A 15,942-nucleotide genomic window follows, 5' to 3' on the forward strand; every position below is an offset into this window, starting at 1 on the left:
ATGTATTATATACCACTATGCCAACCATCTTGTACCCACACAGCCAATATTTGACAATGTGCAGCAGTTTTACTTGAAAGCATTAATTGTGCCTTTCTCACATGTTAAAGGTAATCATTGGTCTATAAACAGATGTAATCACAAGCTTTATTATGTAATAACAGTGATGGTAGTTACATCTAACAGTACAGTGAAGTTGGGGCAAAATAAAGGTGACATCTTAACCTGGGAATTTATTATTTTGTTTATTTTATGGTTGACCTTTTGTATCTACATGTATTTTCCACGGCAGCAAAAATAAAAGTGTCCCAATAAAAACACATTATTTGGAGTATGTGTACTAACAAACATAGGTTGAGTTCAAATGTTCAGTCTGTAGGGTCTGTGAATGCTCAAACTCATTGCAGTTAGTAACCCAGCTGAAAGATAAGTTTAAATTTTTTTAATTAGTGATCCATCAGGGAGCATAAAAAGTACTAAGACAATGATATAAATAACAATCAGACATGTTTATTTATTCCAAGTCTTTTCATTCAAAATAAGTTTGATATTATTTAACAAAATTAATTCAATACATCAAAACATTCCTGTAAGCATATATTTAGTAAGGTACCCACAGTTCTAAGGATAACATTTCCAACAAATCCAGAAACACTTAAAATTTAAAATCATTCCAAGTGATTATTTTAGGGCTATTATAGCAACAATTCTAATGACAATAGAATGTTGAAGTTTATTGTGACCTTCATGAATAGTTATTTTCATTGTTCTTTGATGGATTATAGTAACCACAGCCAACCTCTGTTTCACTGCATTACAGCTGCTTTTTCAGGGCTGTAAAGATAAATATAATTCTTGATTTGGGCTTCAGTTTTCTTGATAGGTCTTTCAATAATAAAAAGTAATGTTGTTAAAATGATATGCTGGTCATCCTGGTCAGTTCTCATTTGAAAATGTAATTCAAAACCATTTTATTACTCTACATGTGTTTTTGTATCCAGCAACATAATATTTTTATTTTTGGGGGCAAATAACACCACATTTATTTATCATGCTTGAATGACCAGGAAAGCGATGAGCATTATCAAATAATTTGTTTTTTAAAATAACATTTTATTTTATTGTCATTAATATAATGACACCAGACCTACACTGCACATTTCTGGACACCAATCTACTATTAAAAACTAGTTATATAATTAAATGTTCTGAGGGAGAAAAGGGAAGGGTCCTCAATACAAGAGCAATCTTCAGTAATAACTCACTAACAATTTGAGTTTCACATTATTAGTATAGAAAATATGTGTACCAACATATATTATTGTGATTCACTGCCTGATAAATGCATCGTCACATCAGGTCACTTCACCTTGAATGCCCAAATGTTCATCAATAGGCACTACTATTGGTAGTGTGGTTTACAAGCAGCATCAACTAGTGTCCACTGATCCTGTGTGATTACTTGAAGTGTTATGTTGAAATCTCTCAATCTGGTATTTTACAGGTTAAAGCTACAGATAAGCTAAAAAGTGCATATAGCAGGATCTCGTCCAGATAACAAAGTTCCAACTGATCTTAAATTCAAATGAAGGACTCACTCCTTCCCATGAATTGTGTGTTGGTTGCAGATCCTTCTCTTTGTGTGTACAATTTTCTTTTGTATTTCAATCTAGTGTCAATGAGCCTGGTTTCTTCCCATCAAATGCTCTGCTTCTTCTTGTTCCCATCTGTGTTCAACCTTAACCTTCTATGTTCTAGACTTCATTCCTCCTCTTCTATCTTCAAATAGATTTAGGAAATCCTTTTGAACCCTTGTCAGGATGAATGTCAAGTTGTTTTGTTGAGCATAAACTGTATCTAATGTTTTAGTTGGTTCAAAGATTCTTTCTAGTTTATCTATGTTCTTCGCTTTGGGATTTTTGTTCAGGTGTTTCATAATAGGAACTTCTGAAAAGACCAAATCATAATTTGAATGAATAGTAATACTAAAAGTGTTCTTGTTCATACAGAAGGCTTGTCAATAGGCTGCAAGTAACATCATAATTCATAGGAATATGATGATACATCATTCCCTTTACAGCTGATGCAGATAATAGCATACACATGCAACAATTCTTTGCATCCATAATGTCAATGTACTCACAAAGAAATTTATAATACACATCTGATTAAAGATCTCCTCTAGAAATAACTGCAAGTTCTTCTTTCTCACTCAGTGAATGCATTCTATCCCTAGTATATTGTGTAATCTAAGGTGCATTAGTATATCTCATTTTGTCTATGTTAGACTGTATAGGTAAACTCAATTCTATAAATAAAGCAATCATTATTATAATTCTCACAACTTACACTCCTATAACCATGTATATACATTGACCATGTTTGTTTCCATTAGGCTCCTAGAATTCTCGAATTTCAGACCGCTTTAATGAAAGAGACAGCAACGCCAATAGGTTTGTTTAGTCTTTTTTTCTCTTGTGTGAAACTGCAATAAGCAACTGTCCTTGTAGCAAAGTTCAACTGTTAATTGCAATCTTTGTTAGTCTTCCTTAACCCTACTCCATGTTCTGTCTAAATATCAACCCTATGATGAATTCTGCAGACTTAGACCTTGGTACTCTTCTTTGTTCTCTGCAGATCAATTAAAAGACTCTAATAAATGCACAGTTCAAATTCTCTAATAATCACATTTAGGATATACAGTGTCTCAGTTTGTCAAGTGGCAATGCAATTTAAAAACTCAGTTCTGTCATCAAAATAAGTTCAAAGTGGTTCAGCTGGATTCAAATTGTTACAACAAAAGACTCCAAATTCTTTCAATTGCAGCAAGATATGCCCATTCAGGTGTGGAGTACCTTTAACAGTGTACTCTTGCTTTTTTTAATCTCTAAAATACTGGCCCTTGTCCATCACTGTCACATTGGCCAGAGTCCTCAGTTTCCTCTTAAAGAGTTTACGGAACTTGCACTTCAGGCATGGTCTGTTCTCTTGGCCACTGGTCTCCAGACACAGATAGTCACTAGGTCCTTCAGCAGCATCTGAGTTTTGCACAGTCAACATCTCCTTACTCAACTCTTTTGTACCAACTTCACCTGTTGACTCACTTAGACCCCCCTCCAGACCGTACATGCTGTCCCAGTCACTGGCTCCTCCCCAACAACTTGACTAACCTGCTCCCTTTGCCTCACTGTAGCCATCCATTCAGGGACCAATGCTGTTGTATCATCAAGGTGACATCGGACTCTACGAGTGTGTGCTGCATGGATCTAATCAGGGAGACCTCCACACTTCACAGCCGCTGTTGTAGTCAATGCCACCTGGAAAGGCCCCTTCCACTGAAGCTACAAGCACAACTTCCTCACCTGCTTCTTCACCATCACCCAGTTGCCAATGCTGAGGTCATGGCACTGCTCTTGCTAAGGCTATGTTGCAGCTTCTCTAACCTGATGAGACACAGAACGATCAACATCAGTCAGTCTTTTTCAGTAATCAGAAACCACGGCATCTGTAATGTTCACAAGCACATTCGCAGGCATAGCCGGTAATCTTATGGCTCGACCGATGATGATTTCATTGGGAGACAGTCCTGTGTTCCTATCTGGAGTACTGGAAAGACTCATCAACATGAGAGGCAATACATCAGGCCATTTCAATGAAGTGGAAGCACATACTTTAACTAATCTCGATTTCAGTGTTCCATTGACTTGTTCAACCAAGTCTGAAGCCTCAGATCGGTAGCTGTAATGTAGTCTCAGCTCCACTTGCACAGTAATTTCAGGACCTCACTATTAAAATGTGTTAATCTGTCTGACTCTAGAGAAGGCGGGTACCCAAAACATGGAATAAGTTCTCTCTACAACAGCTCCGTAACTGTGAGACTGTCATGTCTCCTAGTCGGGTAAGCATCAACCCAACGTGAGAAGATACATACAACAACCAAGACGTATCTCAGTCCATTAGATACAAGCAATTTGATGAAAACTAACTTCATTCTGTTGAAAAGTACTCCTGATCTGCCTGTGTGACTTAGTGTTACTGCTGTTTGTTTACCTACATTCATCTGTTGACATGTAACGCATCTGTGACACAAAGCTTCTGCCATCAGGTTAAACCATGTCTGTCAAAACATTCTCACCATGGTGTCACACCCCACATGAGCTGAACTGTGGCGATGTCTAGCCATAGGTGGTAACAAGCTTTCTGGAAACATAATTCTTCCATCATTTGAAACCTAGATATCATCCTCATCTCTTTTGACACATCCTGCTCTCAACCAACCCTGCTGTTCTGCTTGGGGCACTTCTTCCTATAACCTCCCAGCTTCCTCCCATGTATTTGCTGAAGTTAACAAGAGATTGTAATTTCACTCATCTGTTCCTTCACTCCTCTGTTCCTTTATTCTGGTATTCTCCATTCAAAGCACAAGAATTCAAAGCACAGTATCTGCCACTTGGCCTGCATAGTTATTTCCACAGTCACATAGTCAGTCCGTTTGCGGTGAGCAAAACACTTCACAAAATTTAGGAAGGCAGCTGTAATGCTTTCAGTAAACTGTGGAATCTCTCTCCAATACGGATGGCAGATCCAGAGGAGGTCATAAAACCTCTTTGTGACCACAATTGTCCGAAGTCATGGAGGACACCAAAGCCATACTGACTAACCGTGAAAATGGTCACCTTCAGCTGGTCAGAAACACAATATGCTCTTGGATAAGGCAATGAATTTAGCCACTTGTGTGGAAAAGACTCATTGAAGCCAGGAAGCTTTGGCCACACCTGAGACAGCACAAACTGCATAGGCAACTCTGAGGTTTGCGTCATGATCTATTAAGCAGGAGCCATCAACAAACATTACATAATCTGATTCAGCAACTGGCATATCTTGCATGTCAGGACTTGGCTTGGTGCACAGTTTAGTGACATCTAGACAGTCATGTTCAATTTCATCATCAACATTTGCATCACTTACAGGTACAGGTAACACGTTTGCAAGATTTAACATTGTACTCCTCTTCGTAGTGATGTTTCAAGCAGCTAGGATTATCTGCTCATAACGTGTCAACCTACTGTTTGTGAGGTGCCAAGTTTTGGTTGGAGTCAACAAAATTTAAACAGAAAGGGGAACAAAACCATTCAAAGGATGACCCATAAGAATGCTGTTGCACTGTTCGATGTTGACACAACTGAAGCTACTGGGTCAACGGTAGCCGGAAAATAAGCAACTGGTCTGTGTGTGTTTCCATGCAACTGTGTTAGCACTGAGAGAGATCCTCCCTACCTTGTAGTACAAAGTAAAACAATTGTTTTAATCAGGCATTGCCAGTGCCAGGGCACAACAGAGATTTTCTCTCAACTCTCAGAAGGCATGTATGCAGATATTATCCAATGCACCAGATCAGACACCTCCTTGTGTGTCAGCCTCTGTAAAGGCTTGGCCAAAAATGAAAAGTTGGGGATTCACTAATAAGAGTAGCCCACCATTCCCAAGAATATCTTGACTTCTTTCTAAGTTGTTGGAGGATTCATTTTCAGAATTGCTGAAATTCTCTCTTACGACACCTTCCTTGCATCTTTTTCAATGTGCTGTCCAAGGTATACAACTTCTTTCTTACAGTACTGCAATTTGGTCCGGGACACTTTATGTCCATTCTCAGCTAAGTGGTCCAACAGGGCAATTGTATCTCATCTGCAAGCTTCTTGTGTATTTGACACCACCAATAGGCCGTCAATATACTAAATCAGGACTGAATGATAGAGCATTTCAAGTGACTCCAGATTCCTTTTACAGAATCTGATTAAAGATGTAAAGACTCTCCAGATACCCCTGTGGGACTTGGCACCATGTCAAGACATGACTGCCAAAGTGAAATGTGAAGAGGAAATGACTCCTCATGCAACACTTTGGAGAAGATTCCTTGGCAAAGATCAATCACAGTGGACCACACAGCTTTACAAGGGATCTGAAACTAAATCACTGCTGGATTTGGTACAACAGTACAACAACCTCTACGTTTGAATTTATCTTTCACAAATCCTGGACAATCCATACCTCACATTGGACTTCCGCAGTCCCATAATGGATAAATTACATGGACTTCTGTAGGAAGCTGGCTCTTGTTATGATATTTCAAAATTAGATATATTGTGCAAAGAGTCCAGGGGTTCCCTTACTAGTGGGCAGGGGCTTGCTGTAGCAAACCCATGGTGCTCTTTTTAGGGCATAGGGTAGGGTAGATTAAGCCCAAGGCTTATCAGAGAGGAGTGTGAGACATTTGCAAATAGACACACAGTCAATAAATGAGACATACGACTTAAGAAGGAGATCCACACAAATTTACAAAAATAACAAGTATCTTTATATATATTTAGGCAAAAGAACCAATTTGTTCAGGTAAGTACGTTTTGCAAGAAGAATATTTACAGTTTTAAAAAGGCAACATTTAGTGGAGTTTCTGAAAGCTGCAATGTTATCCTATGGATAAAAAACAAAGACGGCAAAAGTGGTGCAGTGCAGCAACTTACGGGACCAATCTCCTGGACTTCAGGAATAACTATGTATATTTTCCTCACTCTCATCTGCTCCAGCCAAAGTCAGATCCAACCTCACTTTTTTTGTTGGCTCCTTCTTTACCCATCTTCCTTCCAATCTATCTAATTTGCTTAATTTTCGAATGCAGCCAATTAGATCCCCAATCTACAATTTGTTTCCTGGAGGTCTCATGTTTGCCAAATCTCTATCAGTGAAGCTCAAGCAATAACTTCCCTGTAATTCTTTGGATTTGTTTAAATCAAATTCATATCTCCAAGCTAGTTTAATTGGTCTCTCAGAAACTTGTCCTGCACGTCTTGTAATGTCTTTGAATGCAAAAAATAGTTCACTCTTTTGGTGTCTAATTGGGACATGTTGAGTATTCCAAATATCATGTCATTCAATTCTAAGTTTAATTTAGCCACATCTATTGTCCTTTCTCTTTCTGGGGTTTGAAATATTCTCCCACTGTATCCTGAGCTTCCAGCCTCCGTTGGAATGTCTACACTCTTTAGCCAATCTTCTAATCCTTGAGCACTAAGGACTTTTATTTCAGCCGAAGTATTACGTAATATGTCTCCTCTGGAAGAGACTGAATTTGCATGATCTGATGTATTTGCAATGGACATTGCAGAATCTGGCAAGTTCAAAGGTATTCTCCTATTAGAAGTATACAGTCAACATTTTTCTGGCATCTGCAAGGAAGTTAGTGGGTGGTGATTTCAACTGCCAATTCAAACCCCTTAGCATTGATAGTTGGTCTCTCCTGATCAAAGATGATGCTGCTTGGCATATCCCTGAGCTAAGAATTGTGCCCATAAAGAAATGGTGCACTGTAGCACTTCAAATTAAGGCTCTCACTCTGAATCAGGGGTTGCAGGTATGTAATGGGAGAACCAATTCTGATAGACTAGGTAAAGGTAGAGTAAATCATCCTAGCCTAATCGATTATATAATGCTAGACATCAGACTTTGGCAAATTATATTTAATATAATAGTGGTTCCACACACTGACAGCTATTACACTGTCCTGTCACTAAAGTGAAGTATCACCACTAAGGTAAACACCAACGCAATAGATGATAATTTTGACAGAAGGCTGGTAGTCGCTAGCAACAGATGCAGGATTAAATGGCGTGGGTGCAACTCACGCACAAATCCATCAGCGGAACTCATAGCCTGGTCCTGGTTGTCTGGAGAAGTTGTCAACATTGTACCTATCAGTGGGTGCTTGGCAGATCCTGGAGGCAGTAGCATCAACAAACAGCCAGTTATTTTTAAACCTAAGGGACATGTACTTTTATAAACAGGACGGGCGAGCCAGTGAGGGGAGGTGCCAACACTTGACAGATCTTTGATCCTGACTGCCAGGTTTTGCTATAAAAAAGCACTCTTGGATGCCAAAAAAGAAAGGGGAGAGGGAAAATGGGAAGGCCTTCTAGAGGCTGTAAGATCTAAAGATCAATGTACCTTCTGGAATCTGTTTGCAACCGGAAGCCAGGATGGAGCATGTTCCATAGAAAGTAATATCCCAGCTAGTGACTGGGTTACACATTTCTCTAGCCTCTATTCACAAAGTGGGGACCGGATGGACACTCTAGATGATATAGTAGAATCCAGGGCCACTAGAATGTCTTACAGCACCTACAGGAAAAAAAAAGATGCAAGCTCTATGACTGGTCTTCTTCTGATCATAGAACAACCACTTGATATTGGCCCATACAAGATCACAGTCCAGGAACTGCTAAAAACTATAAGTGGAATGGTTCCAAAAATGGCCCCTGTCCTTGATAAGATCCCGGGTGACCTGCTCTCAAATGAGCAAGGCGTTTGGAGTGTTTACCTTTCAACAGTATTTACTGCCATTATGAAAGGGGTCCCCATTCCATCTACATGGCCAGGGGCTCAAATCATCCCTATTTAAAAAACAAACATCCCTATTTATAACAAAAAGGCTTTTGTGATCTTCTCACTAACTATAGGCCAATAAGCCTTATTGACAGTGCACAAAAGCAATTTAGTACTGGGCAGGTTGCAGGATTGGAGGTCCTGAAATGATGTCCTAACTTCCTGGCAGGCACGGTTTAGGGAGTCTGTTAGCACTATTGATCAGGTATTTTGCCTCCAAATGCTGTATTGGAAAGTCATTACCCTGGGCAGAGGCAGTTTATATGTCATTTTCATAGACCACCACTCAACCTTGATTTAGTTCCCAGAGAGACCCTGTGGAAGGTTCTTGCTGCAATGGGGGTCTCGGGCTACTTATTAAACATCCTAGTGAGATTGCACACTGACAACTACGCACAAGTGAGATGTGACAGCGCAGGCAATTTGACCAAATCCTTCCCAATAAATACAATGGATAGGCAGGGGTGTGTCCTTACACCAAAGTTATTTTCATAGTACATTAATGGCCTTGTTGACCATCTATAATTGTGAGATAATGATGCATGCAAGCTGGCAAATCAGAGGGCTCCTGCCCTCATGTTCGCGGACGATAATCTACTCATCTCCAAAACTCCAATGGGATTACAGAGAATGTTGACTTCCTTTGAAAGTTTCTATAAAGAGAGAGGTTTAGAGATCAATGTGCGCAAGACAAAATGTATGATTTTGAACACAGAGCGCTCAACTAGGGCAAATCCTAGGCTAACAGGTACTCTCCTTGAGCACATAAGTACTTTTGATTACCTAGCCATTGCCTAGCGCTAACGGAGCATCGTGGATTGCACATTGGTCCTGGCCCTTTTGCAGGGTTATTCCCAAGCTTTTTGCCTTCTTCCTCCTATTTTTTCTGACCTGTTTTTGTTAGCTTTAGGACTCTGGGCACTTTGCCACTGTTAACCAGTGCTAAAATGCATATGCTCTCTCTCTAAAATGTATTGGTGATTGGTTTCTCAATAATTGGCATATTTGATTTACTAGTATGTCACTAGTAAGGAGCACTATGTGTGCCCAGGGCCATTAACACAAATGCCACTAATGGGCCTGCAGCACTGATTGTGCCATCCACATGAGTAGCCCTGTAAACATTTCTCAGACCTTCCACTGCAGTGTCTTTGTGTGTAGACTGTCATTTCGACCTGGCAAGTGCCCAAACCTTCCCTTCCCTTTTACTACATATAAGTCACCCCTGAAGTAGGCCCCAGGCAGCCCCATGGGCGGGGTGCAATGTATTTAAAAGGTAGGCCATGTACTGGTGTGTTTTACATGTCCTAATAGTGAAATACTGCTTAATTCATTTTCACTATTGAAAGGCCTATCTCTCCCATAGCGTAACATGGGGATTGCCTTGAAATATCTTTTAAGTGTAATTTCCCATTGGGAGCAGATAGGGATTTGGGGTTTGGGGTCTCTGAACTCACAAATTAAAAATACATCTTTTGGTGAAGTTTGAATTGTAAGTTTGAACATGCCACTTTTGGAAAGTGGGTATTTTCTTGCTTAACCATTCTGTGCCTCTGCCTGTCTGCTGAATACAAGTCTGGGTCTAGATGACTGTAGGACTGTTTGTGTATTCACTCTAGACTGCCACACAAATGAGCTGAGGTGTGTCCTGCAAATCCTGATGGGTCTTCCTGGGCTAGAATGGTGGGTGGAGCTGACACTTGCACCTGCATAGGGCTGTGTCTGTCCTTACACAAAGCAGTCTCCAACCCCCTGGAGTGTGTCTGGGGCCAGGGCAAGAAAGACAGGGCCTTGTGCGCTACAAAGACTTCTCTTTAAAGTTTGCTTACTTCAAAGACAGAGAATGGGTATAATTACTAGACATCTGACCCCACAAAGTTAGAACCCTTCTGGTCTGACAACATTCTTCTAGGAAGAAGAGCTAGATGCTATAGGAGGGACTGATGCTCTGCCTGTTGCTTTAGTGTGCTGGCCTGCTGCTTCCTGCTGCTATCCCGAGAGTGAAAGGACTGGGTTTGGCTTTCTACATCCTGCTTCTAAAAGTTCTCCAAGGGCTTGAACTGAGCTTGCCTCCTATTAGAAGTCTCAGGGACATCAAAGACTTCATGTGCCAGCACCTGGGATCTCTTGCTGAGAGTCCAGACTCGCATCCAGTTCTTGGGCCCTTGGAAGTGAGTTCTGGTGTAACCAAGAAGAAACCAGGTACATTCACTTCTGAGCGACCTCAGATCCGGTGCCCAACTCCATGCCGCTGCCTGCACCGGAGTCGTAGTCCCCGCTGAGTGCAATGACCGTGACCAATGCCGAAGTCCCAATGCCACCACAGCACCTCAAAGTCCCACCACAGTGTGTCTCGAGTGCCCTGTCACCAATGTCCATGACACCCGATTCCGACTCCCCCGTAGCACTTGTGGCCCCATGGTGTGATTGCGACACCGCAGAGTGGACACATCGCGTCTTGACCTGCTAGCTTCATCAACCCCGCCGGATTGTAAGGAGCCAACACTTCCCCACTGACTCACCTCCCCTGCAACTGTAAGGAACCGATGCCGCATCACCTCCCCTGCCTAGCAGTAACAAACTGATGCCTCACCTCCCCAGTATAAGTAAGGAACCAACACCGCACAGGCTCCAGCGGCGCCTCACATTCCCAACTTCATGCAATTCCTTAGTTTCCACATATTCCAAGGTACTGTACTTGGGGTCCGTGCGACTCTGGGACCAGCCCGCACTCCCTCGCGAGCGGCTTCAGACTTTTGTTAACAACGTCGTTGAGACGCCATGATAGCCTCAGTTGGAGCTATTGTGTTTCTAAGCACTATACTAAGATTTAGGCCCTCATTACGACCTTGGCGGGAGGCTGAAGCCGCCCGCCAAGATCGGACCGCCGGGCGGCCACCAATGCAGCCGCACCCCCGCCGCGGCCATTTGGAGATCCCGCTGGGCCGGCGGGCGGAAACCTAGTTTCCGCCCACCGGCCCAGCGGGGATCTCGGCCGCAACACAGGAGCCGGCTCCAAATGGAGCCGGCAGTGTTGCGGCCGTGCGACAGGTGCAGTTGCACCCATCACGCTTTTCACTGTCTTCATAGCAGACAGTGAAAAGCGGCACGGGCCCCCTGACAGGGCCCCGCGACTCCCCGTACCGCCAGCCTTTTAGTGGTGGTTCAAATCGCCAGGAAAAGGCTGGCGGTAGGGGACTCGTAATCCCCTGGGCAGCACTGCAAGCAGCGCTGCCCTGGCGGATTAACACCACCGGGCCAATTGTGGCGGGAAACCGCTGCGGTCGTAATGCCCCGGAGAGCACCGCCAGCCTGTTAGCGGTGCTTCTTCCAAAACAGCCCTGGCGGTCTTGGACCGCCAGGGTTGTAATGAGGGCCTTAATCTTTAAAAATGTGTATCTTTGCTTGTGTATATTACATTTTTGTCCTTTGGTCTTGTTTTACTCAGATAAATATTGGCTGTTTTTCTAAACTGGTTTGGAGTACTTTTGTGGTGTTTTAACTGCGATACTGTGTGTGTGTGTGTGTACACATGCTTTGCCTTTGAGATAAGCCTGATTGCACGTGCCAAGCTACCAAGGGGGTGAGCAGGGGTTATCTTAGCTGTTACACTCCCTTACCCTGACTAGAGTGAGGGTCCCTATTTGGACAAGGTAGAAGCCATTGCCAACTAGAGACCCCCTTTCTAACAGTGCACACATATCATACATTGCAGACTCAAGCTGGAACAAGTGGCGGGAGGCATTACTAAGATGCTACTGAGATCCCAATTTTGGCCTATTCAGCCAGCTTTACGAATTTCTGACATTCAGGCTCTGGGGACAGCTTTGCTATGGAGCAGAACTGTGGGATCAATTTAGTGTGAATACGCTTTCAGTGGCGGAAAACCGCTTTGTGCAACAGGTGATTGGGATCCCTATAAGTACCAGCTTCCTTCCAGTCAGATTGGATCTACAGTTGAGAACTCTTTTAGATAAAGAAGGGTTGTGTTCTTTACTTTACTGGAGGAGAATCTGCCTCACCGCAGAGCTCTCCTCCTACTGCAAGGGATTAAAGGAAATTCTTTCCATAGCTGGTTCTAGTGATATCCCGTGGATAAGGTATATCAAGGCCATTTTATTGGAAATAGGGCTTGAGAGTTTGTGGCGATGCACTGGTAAAACTAGGGCAACAACCAAGCCAGTGCTCAAAGTTGCATATTAACACTACAAAGACTTTTATTTACTTACCCAGACAAGTTATGGGACCCTGACACAAGCCTTTCTATTTGTTACAGATTCATTCAGGTTGGAGGATTTCCTGAATGCGACAGAACTGCCCTTAGCCAAGCGGCTGTACCTGCAGTTTAGGTATGTAATTTTGCCACTTGGCTCCTACACTGCAAAATGGGCACACCCTAGGGAAGTTTATGAAGGTCAGGCCCATATTTACAAGGCCCATGGTGCAGGGCAGTACAGCAAGTGCCTTGCTGCGCCACCCTGCGCCACCAGGAAAGGGGAGGAATGCACGTAGGATACGGTGCATTTCTCCTCATGGGCTGGCACAGAAATTGCTGCTTTGTGCCAATGCAGGCATGATTGTTTTCGTGCAGGAAGGCACACCTTCCTGCACAAAAACAATCAATGGAGGAGATTTCTTCTTTTTATGTGTGCTGCAAAATGCAGCACACATAGAAAGAGGAAAAAATGGGGTGAAATAAATATATTTCTCCTCGTTGTCACACTTACGCCACACTTGGGGTGGCGTAGGCTTTTGATGCATTCCCAACCTTGTAAATCTGGGAATGCGTCAAAATCCATGGGTGTTGTGTGGAACACCCATGGAAATGCCTCCCTGATGGAAAGTAAGTCAACGCAGTAACTTGTGCTGTGTTGCCTTACTCCATATCTACAAGTCCTTGTACAAGGATCTACAAGTCCTTGTAGATAGAGGTCAGCGGCCTGCGCCACCTGTGCGTCACAAAAGGTGATGCACCGGCAGCGCAGGCCGCTTGTAAATATGGGCCTCAGTGTCTAATGTGTGGCGATCCCAATGAAACTGTCGAACGCGTCTTGTTTTTCTGCCAAGCATTCATTAACTGCAGGAGAAATTAGATAATCCTTTTGTGTTGGAGTCTGGGAGCTTGAGACTACAAAGAGGCCGCTAGGATGTTGAGATACAACTCTAGTCGCATAATTGGCTTAACTGTAAGAAGATTTTAATTGACAATGTGGAGATTAAGGCAGAGTGCACCGGTTGGACTTGCGGCAAGAGGCATGCATGTGCCTACACAAAGCCCAAGTTCCCACATCCTACTGAATGATGAATGTGCCTTATGACCGAACTGAGTTTTGCCCCGCCCCTACACTACATCGATGGAAGCTTTCTACTGTTATTACTGTCTTCCTTTGGGGTCTTTACTTACGGAACCGCAGGAAAGCACCGCCTATGCATGTGTCTCTTTTGATGTGTTGCAGGTGAATTGTATGGTTGTGATGCTTTTTATGTAAAGTCTTCCTGAACCATCCGGGAGTCCATACTGTATTTTATTATCGAGGACCAGGGCCCTAATTCCAAGTATATCTCCTCAACACCTTTTTAAAAAATTCCTATTTGTTGATCTTTTTATTATTTTATACATGTTTTAATTGTGCCTTTATGGCTATGAGCCAAAATAAAGCTTATTTATCATAAAATAAGAATGAATTGACCCTTCGGACCCTTGAGTCGTTCTGTCAATCTTACAGCCGTGGCCCGTACTTTAGGGCGGAGGGGCCATGCCCCCCCCACCGTTTGTCCCTCATGAAGAGTGCCTGTCAGGCTGAGCAAAGGTCAGCCTGACAGACACTCTTCATCTTCAGGTCAAGCAGCCAGGAGCTAGACATGTGTGATTTGCACAGGCTCCTGGCTGCCTGAGCTGAGCTGAATTTTGCTGGGCTGAAGGGGTCACAGCTCCTATGGGCGTGACCTCCTCAGCTCAGCAAAGGTGCCATGAGGCCCTTCCCCTCGGTGACGAGGGGAAGCATCTCCCATTGACTTCGACCTGGGCGCTTCAGATTTAAGCCCTGAAGCGTCCAGGGCGAGTGTCAATCAGTGGCATCTCGTCACGGAGTGGGGAGGGGTCAGCAGTTTCACTAACCCAATCCCACTCTGTGACGAGGCTGGGACTGCTGCTTTCCCTCATTGGATGGAAGGAAGGCAGCAATCCTAACCCTCCTAGAACCTCTGAGCTGAAGGTAAGTGTGTGTGTTTTTTAAATAAATGCTTGGTGTGTGCGTGTATGTTTGAATGTTGATGAGTGTTGTGAATGTATGTGCATGCATGTGTGAATGAATGAGTGTGAGTGTGCTGCCCACCCTCTCCCTCCTAAAATTACCGGCCGCCACTGCAATCTTAACCCAATCAATATCTTTTAGAGACACCTTTAATTTCTGAAATGAAATCACTTGATGATACCTTTTCATCGCAAAAGAATGTGTGGCTTTCGTCAATGGATGTCTCATAAGATTTATAGGGCCAGTCCATAGACACTGTGCATTCAACTCATAAATCACTCAGGACAACAGTGACAAACAATATGTTCAAATCCTCCCATAAAACTTTTGAAATGTTTACAAATCATTCAATCTGTCTGTACCATTCCACAGGTTACTCGCTCAACTTTGGGAAATCTTTTGTGAAGGACACAATATCACTCCTACTCCAAGATACATGAACATTTCCTCCACCTGGAACTTCTTTCATAAGAAGCATTTGTATATCTTCCTTGCTCTCATGTGCTCCAGTCGAAGGCAGATTCATTCTTGCTTTCTTTGGTGGCTCCCTCTTCTTTACCAATCTTCCAATCTATTTAATTCACTCCATTTTCGAATGTAGCCAATTAGTTCCCAAATCTGCAATTTGTTTTCTGGAGGTCTCATGCTTGCCATATCTCTATCACTGAAGTTTAAGCAATAACTTCCCTTTAATTCTTTGGACTGGTTTAAATCAACTTCATGTCTTTGAGCTAATTAAGTTAGTCTCTCATGAGCTTGTCCCGCACGTCTTGTGATGTCTTTGCATGCAAATAATAGTTCATCCTTTTGGTAAGTGTTTAATTAGGACATGTCAAGTGTTCCTAATACCATTTCATTCAATTCAAATTCGGATTTAGCCACACCTATTTTCCTTTCTCTTTCTGGAGTTTTTACATGTTCTCCCACTGTATTCTGAGCTTCCAGTCTCAGTTAGAATGTCTACACTCTTTAGCCAATTATCTAGTTCTTGAGCACTAAGGCCGTGTATTTCTGCTGGAGTATTAAGTAATATGTCTCATATGGAAGAGTTTGAATTTGCATGGTTTGGGGTATTTGCAACATACATTGCACAATCTAGTAAGTTCAAAGGTATTCTCCCATTAGAAGTACTACAGGCAGCATTTGAAGTAGTGTTATTTTGAAGTATGAAAAATGCTGGAGATCCCTCCGAAAACCTAGCATTGGGAGAAAATCTGGTCTGAGGTGTTGTTGTGTCTGTGCTTGAAACGTG

Source organism: Pleurodeles waltl, chromosome 2_2, assembly GCF_031143425.1.
Source record: "Pleurodeles waltl isolate 20211129_DDA chromosome 2_2, aPleWal1.hap1.20221129, whole genome shotgun sequence".
Classification (NCBI taxonomy): Eukaryota; Metazoa; Chordata; class Amphibia; order Caudata; family Salamandridae; genus Pleurodeles; species Pleurodeles waltl.